The sequence below is a fragment of the Prionailurus bengalensis genome, chromosome C1 (genome assembly GCF_016509475.1).
Source record: "Prionailurus bengalensis isolate Pbe53 chromosome C1, Fcat_Pben_1.1_paternal_pri, whole genome shotgun sequence".
NCBI lineage: Eukaryota > Metazoa > Chordata > Mammalia > Carnivora > Felidae > Prionailurus > Prionailurus bengalensis.
The window spans coordinates 190,256,524-190,272,936 of NC_057345.1; the positions used below are offsets into that span (position 1 = coordinate 190,256,524).

Genomic DNA, 16,413 nt, shown 5'->3' on the forward strand with positions numbered 1-16,413 from the left:
TATACCCAACTGGGGTTTGAACTCATGACCCTGAGATCCAGAGTCACATGCTGTACCAACTGAGCCAGCTAGGTGCCCCTACTTATTCTTGAGTTTTAAGAGTTCTTGGTATATTTTGGATGCCAGACTTTTATCAAATGTGTGTTTTGTAAATATTTTTTCTCAATTTGTGGCTTATTTTTTTAACGTAACGGTCTTCTACAGAGTTGAAGTTTTAAATTTTCTGTCTCAAATTTGTCTTCAAATTTTTTTATTACTTTAATTTTTCTTTCTATACCATTGGGTATAGATTTTTGTTTATTTCCATTTTGAAACTTCATTTTATGATTTAAAACATTTTGTGGTATAACGCTTTTGAAGATCGTGGTTGTCTTTTTGACCATTGCTTTATATTTAGCAAACTTTTTCCATCTAGAGATCAGATAACATAAAAGGGGCTGTCATTTTTTGAGCTCTTTCATTGTGCCAAATTCTGTGCTAAATTCTTGGCATGCATGATCTCATTTAATCATCCGTGTTTTTTACTGTCTGAAATAATTCTGTCATATCCTCATCTGTCTCTTCTTATATCCAAAATCTGTCTTTTTTATTCTTATATGATTACCCTGCTTCGTACTTCAGAGATTAAAACCATTAGACTAAATCTCCTTCATCTTTCCGCCTTAAAATCTACGAACCTTATAGCTGCAGCAACTTTCTCCCTTTTCTCTTTTCGATTAATGGAACTGTTCTCCTTCTATCAAAGACCAGTTGCTCCACTTGAGCTCTTTCTCAAATATTTTGTTCCTTTGCTTACACTCTCTTGCCTCTTCAACTGTTTCTGTCCCTTTGGATCATTTACCTCAGCATGCAGACATGTTCTGTTATCTCCCATCTTAAACTTTTTTTTTAACCCTATATTTTCTTCTAGCTGTGGTCCCTTTTCTATAATTCCCTGTATGAACAAACATTTTTCACAGACTTACCTACCTCTGCTTCCTTCCCTTCTTAACATTCATTCTAATCTGGTTTCTACAGTACTGTTAAACAAAAATGACTTTTTTCAAATTCATCAAATGATTCCATATTGCCACAGCCATTCACTGGATATGACCTCATCTTTTCTGACTTCTCAGTAGCACTGACCATGTCTTCCTTCTTGAAACAGTCTCTTATCTTGGTTTCTGTGACATTGCAGTCTCAGGTGTTCTACATCATTCGTCCTTTACAGATTGTTTACTTTCTCATTATCATAGTCTCTGAAGGTTGGGTTCTGAAGCATAGTTCCTCGTCATCATTTCTTCTCTTTATACTCTACATCTCATTCATATTTTCATTTTAACTATTTTTTGGGCACTTACTTTGTATTGCCTGCTGTTTCTAAGCAATATTGGGGATTCAGGAGTGCTCTGCATTTCCATGCTTTTAAATACAGTATACTTTCCATTGTCTTTTAAATTTCTTGACTTCTGTCCCAAATAGGTTCCCACTTCCATTTGACTTTCTTAGAGACAACTCAGATTCAGCATGACTCTAGTAATGCAGAAGTGGGAACAGACTTAAGGATTTAGTCTTATATCCTTATAAAAGAGACTAGTGATAAATAGTAATCATGGAGGTGAGATCTTACATGCAATTATGAAATTCTTTTGATATTTGAATTTTGAATTTTGAAATTTTGAATTTGAAACTTTTGAGATAGTGAAGGCTTCTTTGTCAATTTTAATTTGAGTTCTATCTTGTAAATGACATGTGCTCATGTGTAGTAAACCATTTGTGTCTCCTTCAGTATTTTCTTGATATATTGTGGCTAAGTATGGTGTCAGCACTATAATGGTAAAGTTTCACTGGGAAGTAAAAGTAGTTTTTGTTGATTTCATAATTACAAATAGAAGAAATCAGTCACTGCTTGTTGATGTGGGAAGCATGTTCATGCTGGTGTTACTAAACACCCTTTCCCTGTAGCTAATGAAAGACCTTAGTAATGGCTAGATTTGGGAGATAGGAGTATATTTTAATTCTAACTGAAAAAAATTTGGAAGAAGTAATCTGTACCCATTAAACAGTAGTCCCTCATTCCCCTCTCAGCACTGGTATCTCTACTATAATTTATCTGTATGAATATACCTATTCTAGTTACTTTATTTTTTAAAACTTTATTTATTTTGAGAGAGAGAAAGAATGTGAGCAGAAAAGGGGCAGAGAGAGAGAATCCCAAGCAGGCTCTGTGCTGCCAGAGCAGAGCCTGATGTGGGGCTCCAACCCACAAACTGTGAGATCATGACCTGAATTGAAGTCAGGAGTTGGATGCTTAACCAACTGAGCCACCCAGGCACCCCCTAAGTACTTTATATAAGTAGAATCATAACATTGGTCTTTCATGTCTTGCTTATTTCACTTAATGTTATGTTTTCAAGGTTCATCTGTGTTGTAGCATCTACCAGAATTTCACTTGTTTTTAAGGTTCTGTTATATCCCATTGTTTAGTTCCACCAGATTTTATTTATCATTCATTTGTGGAGAGGTATTTAGGTTGTTTCTACCTTTTCACTGTTGTGAGTAATGCTGCCGTGGACTTTAGTGTATAAGTATCTTTTTCAGTATTTGCTTCAAATTTTTTTGGGTGTATACCTAGAAGTGGGATTGCTGAATCATATTAGTAATTCTGTGTTTAACTCTTTGAGAAACTACCAAACTGTTTTCCATAGTCTCCATACCATTGTACATTCCTACCAACAATGCAAAGGGGCTCTAATTTCTTTGCTGCCAGCATTTGTTATTTTCTGTTATTATTTTTTAAGTAATAGCCATTCTAATATATATATTAAGTAGTACCATATGGTTTTCACTTGTGTTTTTCTAAAGATATAATGTTGAACATGTTTTCATGTATTTTTTGGCCATTTGTATATCTTTGGAGAAATCTCTATCAAGTGTTTTACTCATTTAAAAAAATTAAAAAAGATTTTTTAAAATGTTTGTTTATTTTTGAGAGAAAGACAGAGCCAAAGTTGGGGAGGGGTAGAAGAAGAGGGAGACACAGAATCTGAAGCAGGCTCCAGGCTCCAAGCTGTCAGCACAGAGCCCGATGTGGGGCTTCAATCTATGAACTGTGAGATCACGACCCAAGCCAAAGTCAGACACTGAACTGACTGAGCCACCCAGGCGCCCCTAAAAAAAAATTGTTTAATGTTTATTTATTTTTGAAGGAGAGAGAGACAGAGTGTATTGGGGGAGGGGCAGAGAGGGAGAGAGAGAGACAGAGACACAGAATCTGACGCAGGCTCCAGGCTCTGAGCTGTTAGCACAGAACCTGACACAGAACCCCTAAAAAAAAAATTGTTTAATGTTTATTTATTTTTGAAGGAGAGAGAGACAGGGTGTATTGGGGGAGGGGCAGAGAGGGAGAGAGAGACAGAGACACAGAATCTGACGCAGGCTCCAGGCTCTGAGCTGTTAGCACAGAACCTGACATGGGGGCTTGAACCCATAAGCCATGAAATCATGACCCTGAGCCAAAAGTCGGGTGCTTAACCAACTGAGCCACCCAGGCACCCCAAAGTGTTTTACTTACTTTTTAATTGGGTTGCTTGTTTTTGTTGTTGTTGTTCAGTTGTAGGAGTTCTTTATATATTCTGGCTATTGATCCCTTATCAAATATATGATTTACAAATATTTTCTCCTATTCTGTGGATTACCTTTTCACTGTCTTTTTTTTCAACGTTTATTTTTGGGACAGAGAGAGACAGAGCATGAACGGGGAGGGGCAGAGAGAGAGGGAGACACAGAATCGGAAACAGGCTCCAGGCTCTGAGCCATCAGCCCAGAGCCTGATGCGGGGCTCGAACCCACGGACCGCGAGATCGTGACCTGGCTGAAGTCGGACGCTTAACCGACTGCGCCACCCAGGTGCCCCTACCTTTTCACTGTCTTGATAGGGTCATTTGCACAGAAGTTTAAAACTTTGATGAAGTCCGTTTTATCTGCTTTTTCTTTTGTTGCCTGTGCTTTTAATTTCATCTGTCACCTTTTAAAGTTTATTTATTTTGAGAGAGTGTGCACCCATGCACACAAGCAAATGAGGGTGGGGCAGAGAGAGAGGGAAAGAGAGAGAATCTCAAGTAGGCTTAGAACTGTCATCATGGAGCCTGACGGAGGGCTTGAACTCATAAGCCTTGAGATCATGACCTGAGCTGAAATCAGTAGTTGGTAGCTTAACTGACTGAGCCACCCAGGCACCCCATCCCTTTTTAAAATTTATGTTTGCTTAGTGTACATATGACATTATAACCACATTTAAAAATATTTCAAAAGGAAAAAGTTACCCTAATATTTTAAGTGATGTAAAAACTTCTCTTTTCCCCATTCTTGCTCTGTGATTGTTTTTACATAATTAAATGCATACTGTATATTTTCTTTGTACTCATTTACAGATTTTTTCCATGATTAATGAAAATATAATGTGTAACAATGAGATAGCAAATATAAATATTACATAATATAGCAAAATATTAACATTTTTAATGAGTGATAATAGGTTTGCTTAATTTATTTTTATTTTTATTTATTTATGTTTAAATATTTAGTTAGTTTTGGGAGAGTGCAAGCGGGGAGGCTCAGAGAGAGGGGGCACAGAGGATCTAAAGTGGGCTGTGCGCTGACAGGCTGACAGCAGTGAGCCTAGTGTGGGGCTCGAATTCATGAACTTTGATATCATGACCTGAGCCAAAGTTGGACACTCAAATCGACTGAGCCACCCAGGTGCCCCAGGTTTGCTTAATTTATTTTTGCACATTTAGTTCCCTTTTTTGTTGTTTCTAACTAGGAGCTTAGTTTTTAGTTAACCCTATTCCTAATATAGGAAAATATAACAGCCTTAGGGTCTAGCACAATTTTTGGGGCACCTGGGTGGCTCAGTCAGTTGAGCATCCTATTTCAGCTCAGGTCATGATCTCATGGGTTCGTGAGTTTGAGCTGGTGCAGAGGCTGCTTCAGTTTCTGTTTCCCTCTCTGTCTGTCCCTCCCCCACTCAGTCTCTCTCAAAAATAAAATAAACATTGAAAAAAAGAATCTAGCACTTTTTACCATAAGTTCATACCATAATACAGGTTCAGTATCACTTTAGCTTTCTTAAGAATATTTGGCATCCCGAGGTGCCTGAGTGTCTCAGTTGGCTAAGCGTCCAACTCTTGATTTTCACTTAGGTTATAATCTCACAGTTTGTGGGATCAGGCCCCGTGTCGGGCACTGTGCTGACAGCGCGGAGCCAGATTGGGATTCTCTCCCTCCTCTCTGCCCTTCCCCTCACTCATGCGCGCACGCTCTCTCTTAAAATAAACATTAAAAAAAAGCATTTGGCATCCTTGTCATGAGCTTCTCTTCATCTGCCAAAGGAAGATAATTACAAAGCAGATTTAAAACAGTGTGGGTATGTTTTTAAAAACTTTTTTCCCCTTGTTAATTACTTGGTAAAAATAGTGCTTTGTTTTTGTCATCCTTCCTCCATCCCCATCATTTGTATGGAACATTTTCCCGTGTTCATGTCTGTTTTGTGTTATTTTTTTTTTTTTTGTAAATTGTTCATGTTTATTGAATTATATTGTGTCTCACTGTGTCATGTATGACTTATTCTAGTTTGAATGCCATACTGTCTTTTTTTTTAGACTATATTCTCCATCCAAGAATCTGGAAGCAAAGCATGAATATATTCTTCCATAGGCATCATAGAAACTAATAGTTGAACAATTCTGAAGGCATAGTAGGTGTATATCTCCAAAGTTTTGCACGTTCTTTTGGCAAAAACTTTCCAGTTGCGTGTAATGATTGTCATATATTTTAGAAGCTATTATTTGAATTTCAGTGGAATTTAGTGGTGGGTCTTTCTTTCAAATTTGGTTTAGTTATGAGATTTGTTGGAATGCAGAATTGGAAGCTCAGTAAATAGGTATTATAAGAATACTCCCCTCTGCCACATATTGAGTCAGATGCTGTGAGTCTGCCATGACCTAATTAGGTTAATTACACGTATGATATTTTACCTTCCTAACAGTTTGGTAAGAAGGAAAACGGCTACTATACCAATCTTAAATTCCAGCACATCCCAGTCTTAATGCAGGGGTGATAGTGAACTCATGATACGTTAATAATACCAAACTATATGTTTTCTGAACCAGGGACTCTTTTTCATGCCTCTTCGTCCTTGTTGAGGCTGTTTTCCCTAGTTGGAATAACTTCTCTCACCCTTGCTTGGTAGTAATAACTCCATTTTTGAGACTATTTGGATGGTCATCTAGGATACTGTTCCTACTTGGATATCATTTGTATCCTTGAAAATTTTGTGTTGATATTTTGTTTGTTTGCTTTTCTCTGTATTGGACTGAAACTTCTTGAGTGCAGAGAACATGTATTCATTTTGATGTCCTGCTGCATAGTACGGTATATGTCATGTAATATGTGTTCAGTGAATAAGAGTTTATTAAAACGGGCACCTGGGTGGCCCAGTTGGTTAAGCATCTGACTCTTGATTTTGGCTCAGGTCATGATCATCATGGTGGTGAGATTGAACCCCATGTTGGACTCTGGGCTGTGCATTGAGCCTGCCTAAGATTTTCTCTCTCCCTCTCCCTCTGCTCCTCCCCTGCTTGAGCGCTCTCTCTCTCTCTCCAAAAAAACAAAAAACAAAAAAAACCAAAATTATTAAAATAAACTGATGGAATTAAATTATATCATGGAGGGTCTAGAAGGAATTGTTTTATACTTTAGATGGGCTAACACTGAATGAGAACTAAGTACCTATATTTTATCTAATCTGGTTGTAGTTTATATTCAGAGCAAAAATAATTGTATTATTTTCCAGGTAGTGTAATGTACTGGACTAGACTAGGCAAGAGATTTAATGCTTGGGAATAGAAAGAAACTGACAGTAGATCTCCAGGGTGTTATCTGTAGAAGAAAACTGTCTCCTGCATGTTCCCACTCATGCTCCCTAAATATTGTCGTTCTCTTCCTGCCCCCCTCCCCATTATCTATGCAATATCTGCCAAATCTGTGGTTCTATTTAGTAGAAGTAGAAAGGAAAAATAAATAATGGTAGGAATCTGGTGATAGTGATATTATAGTTTTGAGGTGCTCTAGAGGGGGTAAAGTTCTTACTCTTTTTATTTCCCAGTACCAATCCCAGAACATCAAATTGAGAAGTAAGCGTAAATCTTTTTCTTAGGGGTACACAATAAGGCATGAATAGCTTGGATGGTGCCAAACCATCTGGAGATCCAGGACATCTCCCTTATAGCACTTTTTCTCCTTCCCTACTCCCCACCCCCACTGGGTGATAGAGGTAACCGTGATTCTCTGAAACCTTAAGGTAGATACAGCTCAACAAATAATATGTAACTTCCATGTGTAATGTGATATGAAGATATGTAAGGCATAGTACTTACCCTCAAAGGGCTTACCACTAGGGGGCGTGGGAGTTTGGGTCAGTGAAACATGCGCATATTATAAAACATGTGCTCTAAGTCTGATGACCGAATGCTGTGGGAATGAGTTCTCAATAAGAAATGATGAGTATCACAATCAGGGATGGTTTCCTTGAAGAGGCAAGGGATGGGTTGTTGAAGTTGATGGGTTACAGGTAAAGTAAATAGGCTAAGGTAAGAAGCAATGATCTATGTTTTGAGAATCATAAATTTCATTAAGCTGTAATCTAAGGTCCGAGTAGGGTTGAATGGGAGATAAATTCTAGGCAATATTAAGGGAGGCTGTAAATGATAAATAGGGGAGTTTACATAGAAGTAGGTATAAAGAAGCTATGGGGGTTTCAGAACTGATTTAGGAAGATGAATTTTTAGGACAGTCATCAGATTGTAAGATACTACAGCTGACCTGGATCATGGAGTAATGGTGATAAGGAACAGAATTAAGAAGTGTTTTGGGTAAGGTGATGAGTTATGGATATATTGAGCTGGCATAATATGCAAGATGAGATGCTATGTCAACTAAAATATGGATTTTGCAGAGATGTAAGGTAAGCTGTAAATAGATTTTAAAATTCTTTGCTTGAAATTGATAGCTGAGGAAGGAATAAAGTTTCTTTCTGGGGAGTGAAAGTACGATAAGAAGAGAAGTAGTTTGAAGACAGGTTTTGGGAAAATCTCCACCTATAAAGTAATTGGTATCATGAGGGAAACTAAAGACATAGCAAAGTTGGAAGGATTAATCATTGCATAATATGGACCTGCTAGGGAGGTTACTTTATTCTGTGTAAGAATCTGTCTTTGTAGGATTATTATACAGAGCATACATTGTAATGTTTTTCTGTAAACCTATGATAATTTCCTCTTTTCTAAAAGTTTTTTTCTTTTTTCTTAATCTCATTTAAGTAGGAACATTAAATAGCTGGGTTGAAGTGTTATTTATGCCTTTAGTACATAAATTATATAACCGTAATCTAGTCAGTACTTAAATATACTTATAGCAAAGGTCAGTCACAGGCATTTACTTATCAGACATTGCTGCTTAGGAACTGCAAAACAACCTCTGTTAAAGTACTATTCACTGTTTCTTTTATAGGAAATAAGATATTGTAGCTTCTTTGTAATTAATAGGTTTCTCTGTTAAAGGTAAAGTAGAAATTCTGATACCAATTTTTATTGAACATTTTATGGGGAAAAAATCTCAACTTTAGTAAATATGCTGGTGAAGTGATCACTAAAATCTCAAACTTAGAATATCAGTTCTTGTTATACTAGATTCTTATAAAACCTTAATGAATGTCCTTGGGTTGACTTATTCATAGTAGATGTGCAGTAACCTCGACCCTTTACAACTTCATTTTGGACTTAGAAATAATAATAAAAAATCTTTGAGTCCCAAATAACTGTTTTAGTAAGCATGGAAACGTATAATACATTTCAGAAAGTTTAATTAAAAAAATTGTTTTGGAACGATTATGCCTTACAAATATTCCTTAGAGTTGACTAGGGCGGAACACTTAAGTTTCTCTTCCTTTTTATTAACGCATGTGTTACAGTTAAAAAAAAAAAAAGTAATACCTCTGAGGCGCATCGGTGGCTCAGTCAGTTAAGTGTCCAACTCTTGATTTCAGCTCAGGTCATGATCTCACAGTTCATGGGTTCGAGCCCCAAATCGGCGTCCATGCTGACCACGTGGGGCCTGCTTGGGATTCTCTCTCTCCCTCTCCATCTGCCCTTCCCTTGCTTGTTCTCTCTCTTAGAATAAATAAATAAACTTTAAAAAGTAATAGCTTTATTTTTTTCTGACACATAAAATTAATACTTGCCTGAAGTAATCTTTATGAAAAGACTCAAATAAATTATATTCCCAACATTCAGAGAAAACTTATGTTGATATTTTGGGGCTTATTTTTTTCTGACTCTTTTCATATGCTCATTTTTACATACAGGCACCTACAGAATCAGGATGATTGTGTTAAAATTGCTTCATAACTGGCTCTTTTGCACTTTTTTTTTAAAAAATTTTTTTTTTTCAACGTTTATTTATTTTTGGGACAGAGAGAGACAGAGCATGAACGGGGGAGGGGCAGAGAGAGAGGGAGACACAGAATCTGAAACAGGCTCCAGGCTCTGAGCCATCAGCCCAGAGCCTGACGCGGGGCTCGAACTCCCGGACCGCGAGATCGTGACCTGGCTGAAGTCGGATGCTTAACCGACTGCGCCACCCAGGCGCCCCTCTTTTGCACTTATTTTGTAGATATATTTCCATCTCAGTAATACATAGCAATACTGTTCTCATTACTGTATGAATGTACTATATAATTGTACTGTTTAATCAGTCTTATGTTTCTTTTCCTTCCCCACTAATTGTGTCATCAGTGAACACCCTATCTGTGCCTTTTTCATAATTGATTATTTTTCTGAGATAGATTTAGAGCTATAAAGTAGTGGAATTTATATAAGCTTAGATCAGAATAGTGAAACTCTTGGAATAGAGGTATGTTTTTAGGGTGAATTATGACCTGATAAGCCAGAGAATAGTGTTTTATAGTGTCAGACTCAGGTGTATCAGAATAGTGTTAGTTGATCATGCTGAAGTGTTTCCAGAATTGCTGTGTTGAAGGATTGGAGGGGTAGCTATATATTTGAAAATGTGTGTTCTTTAACATTCAAATTGAGTGGTGGAGGATCTGATAGAGAAGATGATGAGGATGGCCTCTCTCCCAAATATGGGGAGAATTAGGTAATAGGTTGGGGGTAGAATTAATGGCTAAGCCAAAATTAGAGGTGTCTGAATAAGTTCTGATTCCAGTATTATAATCCCATGATTTAGAGGCCAAGACAGAATAAGCTTTTTACAAATTAAGAATGAAAAATATATACAGTTATTTGTATAGGGAGTTGTTTATATATAGGGTGTTTATCCTATGAAAACATTACTCATGTCTTCATTGTTAACCTGTTTTGGTTATCAGTGCAAAGTAATAATGATGTAAAAGTTTCCTGATATTTTTATTTGAAGATTAATAAGGGAGTAGAGATTTTTTTACACATTTACTTAAGACTTGTCATAAAATGGTTTACCTGATTAAAAAGATACGTATAATACAAGTAATCTGTGGGAATTACTTTTTTTTCTGAATCAGCTGTGTATACTATGTTAATTCATTGTTTTCTTGGTTAAAAATCGACGTAGGTGTTTGACATAATTGATAATTGTTTTCAACATGCCTTTTCCTCATACTATCATATTATGTTTATTTCACTGTACTTCTTAGTTTTTATTAACCTTGTTTAATTCACATTAGTAATTTATTTATATGTCTTCTCCCATAATAGATCCCTCAGAGCAGATACAATGTTTTAAAATTCCTTAGCTCTGAGAGCAGTGTCTTGTATATATGATAGTTATGTTACATTGAATGATAGGGCAACATTTTTTTTTTTTTGTAACAGTGGCCATACAGTTCTCCTTCATTGTAGTGTTCATTTTCAGCATTTACTTCTATGTGTCATTTTTTGTTATTTTTGTTTCATAGAGTTTATGTAAACCAGATTTTTGTCTCTTCTAATGAAAATAGTTATTAAACTGTCTGTGAATTTTGTACAAGAATGAGTATTATAGGTTAATGAGTTATTTCTAGTTAATTGAATGCAATCTTATTCTGTGGGACCAAGATCAGAAAAAAGTATTTATCTCCCTAGTCTACATGTGTTCTGGGGCTGTTATCTTAATGCTTACAGGACTGTATTTGCATTCTTTTTTCATAATTACATATGAACTGACATAGTAATTCTTAGGCTTAAGTAAAGATCAAACCCTTTTAAATAGAAAGAAAGAAATCTGACTGCCTGTATTGACTTGACTTATTTTGAAAAATAAATGTAATTTTTATGCTAATGTTATTTAATGTTCAAACGTAAACTTAGATATAAGCCACTTAAAATTACAGCTGTCTTGTAACAAGACATATTTATTAGTAACATATTTATTACTATAAATATGTAATAAATTTATAAACAAAATACTAAATTAATAAAATTTAAGTCAGGAGCACTAATGTCATGGGTAATATTTTGCCAAAACTTAATAGTCCTTGAAATTTGAATATGTGGTGGGTTTATAGATTCTTTTTTCTAACTTTTTTTTTTTAATGTTTATTTATTTTGGGAGAGTGAGGGAGAGAAAGAATCCCAAGCAGGCTCTACACTGTCAGCACAGAGCCCAATGGGGGCTCAATCCTATGAATGACAAAATTATGATGAGCCAAAATTAAGAGTCAGACCCTCAATAGACTGAGCCACCCAGGTGTCTCGGTTTACAGATTATTTTGAGCAGTGTTACAGAGTGTACGATGGACTTCTCGGGGGTCCCTTGGAATGACTCAAGTCTTCTGGTTATTTAAGCCATTGCAAACCCTTTAAAAAACTTTAATTGCTTGTACAGCACAATGTAGTGTACACTTGGTCATCATTTGATGCAAATGCTTTATTTATATATTGTTTGCCTCTTTTATCTCATTAATTTGCTTTTCAGTTAAAGTAGCATGACTTTGGCCTGACACAGTTGAGCCCCAAAGCAGAGCTGAATTTGCTTTGCGTCTTAGTTTTTCAGTAATTCCAGAGGATTTATATTATGTAATGTTAATATGTGAATTTTAAAATTTTGTAAATACATTATTGTGGAAATTTAAAGTACAAAAAATTATTAAAGACATTTGCTGATTTCTGGGGAATATCTGTGAACTTTCATTTGGGATACCGTGATTTAGTCTCTCTCATAGTTATTCTTAAATAGATGCTATCTGACACCTTAAAAATCCTATAATCTGTGGCTCTTTATTGAATAATCTGCTTAGGTGTAGTATGAAAAATTTTGGCAAATGTCAGAATAGAGGAATTGGAGTTTTGTTACCTTCAACTGTAGGGTATCTGTTAAATTTTTAAAAATAAATTTAATTTATGGTATAATTTATAAGCATAATTCTAATTTTATATAAGTTTGATGACAGTATAATTTTTGTATCTTTTAAAACTTTGTTGTTTTTAATTTTAATTTCAATACAGTTAACTAACATACAGTGTTAGTTTTAGGTGTATGGTACAGTGATTCAGCAATTCTATACATTGTCAGTGCTCATCATAAGAATACTTTTTAATCTCCATCACATATTTCACCCATCCCCCTACCCACCTCCCTTTGGCAACAGGAGAGTTCTCTATAGTTAAGAGTCTGTTTCAATTTTTACATCTTTTGTTGGCATTGACATTTGTGAAATTTGAAACAGATATGCCTGTGTTGAAAGTAGCTGACAACAGAGAATGATTTTGTGTTTGTTTTTAAGACTATTTTTTAGAGCAGTTTTAGGTCCACAGCAAAATTGAGAGGAAGGTGTAGAGATTTCAACATCCCCCACGATATTGGTATATTTGTTACAATTGATGAACCTATCTTGACACATAATCACCCGAAGACCACAGTTTCACTTTAGAGTTCACTCTTGGTGTTTTGCATTCTGTGGGTTTTGACAAATGTGTAATGACATGTATCCCTTACGGTATCATACAGAGTATTTTCACTGCCCTAAAAATCCTCTGTGTTCCACCTATTCATCCCTTCTCTGACCAACCCCTGGCAAACCACTGTTGTTTTTACTGCCTTCATGGTCAGAGTCTTACCTTTTTCAGAATGTCTTATTGTTGGAATCATACAACATGTAGCCTTTTCAGATTCATCTTTTTTCATTTAGTAATAAGCATTTAAGGTTACTCCATGTCTTTTCAGTGCTTGCTAACTCATTTCTTTTTAGTGTGGTATGATGTACCACATCTTGATTGCTTCTAAGTTTGGCAATTATGAATAAAACTACTATAAACATTTCTGTATGGGTTTTTGTGTACACATAAGTTTCCATCTCCTTTGGGCAAATACCAAGAAGCTGGATTACTAGATCATCTGGTTAGAGTATGTTTAGTTTTGTAGGAAACCAACAACGTGTCTTCCAAAGTGGCTGTACCATTTTGCATTCCCACCAGCAGTGAATGAGAATTCCTGTTGTTCCACAGCCTTGTCAGTATTTGGTGTTATCAGTGTCCTGTACTTCAGACATTCTGATAGGTGTAATGGTATCTTGTTGTTGTTTTAATTTACATTTCCCTGATGGCATATGATGTGGAGCATCTTTTCATGGGCTTATTGCCATCTGTGTATCTTCTGTGATGAGGTGTGGGTGAAGGTCTTTGGTCCCTATTTTAATTGATTTTTTTTCCCTATTGTTGACTTTGAAGAGTGGTTTTTATTTTGAGTAACAGTCCTTTATCAGTTGTGTCTTCTGTAGATATTTTCTTCCAGTCTGTGGTTTGTCTTCTCATTTCTCTTGACATTGTCTTGTGTAGAGCAGAAGTTTTTAATTTCAATGAAATCTAATTTATCCGTTATTTATTTCATGGATCTTGCCTTTGATTTTGTATTTAAGAGTCATTGACATACCCAAGGTCACCCGGATTTTCTCCTGTGTTATCTTCCAGGAGTTGCATAGTTTTGCAGTTTACTTTTAGGTCTATCATCCATTTTGAGTTAATTTTTATGAGGAGTATAAGCTGTGTGTGTGTGTGTGTGTGTGTGTGTGTGTGTGTATTTTATTTAAATGTCCAGTTGTTTCAGACCATTTGTTGAAAAGACGGTCTTCCCTCCATTGTATTGCCTTTGTTCCTTTGTTAAAGATAGTTAATTGTTTTTATGTGGTTCTATTTCTAGGCTGTTTTGTTCCATGGAACTTTTTTGTCCATTTTTAACCAGTACCATACTTGATTAGTATATCTGTCTTGATTACTGTAGCTGTAGAGTGAATCTTGAAGTTGAGTAGTGTTAGTCTTCCCACTTTGTTGTTCTCCTTCAATACTGTATTGGCTATTCTGTGTCTTTTGCCTTTACATTTTAGAATCAGTTTGTTGATATACACAAAATAATATGCTGGTATTTTGGTTGGGGTTGCATTGACTCTATATTTCAGATTGGGAAGAATGGGCATCTTGACAGTATTGAGTCTTCCTATCCATTTATTCAGTTCTTTGATTTTGTTTGTTGGAGTTTTGCCATGTTCCTTATATGGATCTCAGACATATTCTGTTAGATATGTACTTGAGTATTTTATATTTTAGGTTATTAATGTAAGTGATATTGTTTTTAATATCAAATTCCACTTGTTCATTGCTACTATATTCATTGCTGGAAAGCTGTTGACTTTTTTATGTTAACCTTGTATCCTGCAACCTTGATGTAATCTTTTTATTAAGTTCCAAGAATTTTTTTGGTCAATTCTTTGGGATTTCTATATAGGTGATCATGTCATCTATGCCCTTTCCTTCTAAAGGGTTTCAGGAATAAACTTTTTTCTTTTAATACATTAGAAACCATTTAGTTTTATTAAATATATAAAGTTCATACTTGGTCTAAATAAAGCACTTAAATAAAGCACACCACTGTGTGCTCCTTGGTGAAAAAATAGATTACAAACAATCAAGAAACATTTTTGGGGATGCCTGGGTGGCCCAGTCAGTTAAGTGTCCGACTTCCGTGCAGGTCATGATCTCACGGTTAGTGGGTTTGAGCCCCACTTTGGGCTCTGACAGCTCAGAGCCTGGAGCCTGCTTCGGATTTTCCCTCTCCCTCTCCCCCTCTCTCTCTCTCTCTCTCTCTCTCTCTCTGCCCCTCCCCCACTCACAGTCTCTCTCAAAAATAAATAAATGTTAAAAAAATAAAAGCATTTTTGTTCTCCTGATACAATCATCTGAGAGTTGTGCGTTCTTTGGTTTTCAAGACTGAGGCCAATTATTTAGTAAACATGAATGTACAATAAATGTATGCCCTTATAGAAAAGTAAGCTATACTTTTCTCTGATGTATGTGAATATTCTTTCATTTCAATCACATCAGCTGATATTCCTGACTTCTATATATTCATGACTTCACTATTATGAGGATACATCAGGATTTTAAAGGACTCCCAACTTTTTTTCCTTAAAGAGCAATTGGTATAGCAATTTATTTATAAAATTCACAGTGTTCCTTTGCCTTACTTTAATGTAGAAGAATGATGCCCTAAATACATACTTCATGTTGGTTTACATCAATGTTATATCAGCCACAAAAAGCATCTCTCATATATTTTACATTACAGGGTCTTCAGTCTTCTGTGGAAAAGTAGATATACACAAAGCCTACCTAATATAAAAGGGTCTCATATCTTTGATGATCAATCAGCTACATGATTTCATATATTCACTAGGAACAAAGGCAGAGCATGAAATGATAATATTTGCTCTTCAAAAAATCTCAAATACTATCCAATATAAAAAGGAACATTGAAAATATTTGTTTGTCCAGATATCCATCCCCTTGATCCTTTGAGGCATACTATCAAATAAATTTTCTAAGTGTTTTAATTTTGAATTATTCTCTAGAGTTAATACTCTGATTTAGAGTAATTTCTGAAAAGTGTTAATGACTTGCTGCTTTTACTGTGAATTCAAGAAAAGTTGTTGATTGTTGTCATTGTGTTGAGCTTTTTATTTGTTAGGATGGAATAGTGTCTTTCAGGCTCCTTACGTGTATAATCAGAATCTAGAAGTCTGTATGGTGGGCTTTTTTTTTAAGTATTTATCTTCTACCAGATTTGGTTTCAACTCTGTTGTTAATTCAAGTATTGATAAGAGTGAGATTACTGTGCTCTCTTCAGCAGCACATATACTAAATTTGGAACGATACAGAGAAGATTAGCGTTGCCCCTGCGCAAGGATGACATGCAAATTCGTGAAGCGTTCCATATTTTTTTTCACTCATATGAGGACTTTAAGAGACAAAACAGATGAACATAAGGGAAGGGAAACAAAAATAATATAAACACAGGGAGAGGGACAAAACAGAAGAGACTCATAAATATGGAGAACAAACTGAGGGT

General features: G+C 35.6%; 1 protein-coding gene and 1 non-coding gene across 51 annotated transcripts in view; both read left to right on the forward strand.

Annotated features, from left to right (window-relative positions):
- ABI2 (abl interactor 2) overlaps positions 1-16,413 on the forward strand; it is a 125,349-nt gene that overhangs the window by 41,070 nt on the left and 67,866 nt on the right. The window lies entirely within an intron of this gene.
- LOC122482218 lies at positions 16,179-16,285 on the forward strand. The gene has a single exon (XR_006297024.1). It is a non-coding gene; the product is annotated as a U6 spliceosomal RNA (small nuclear RNA).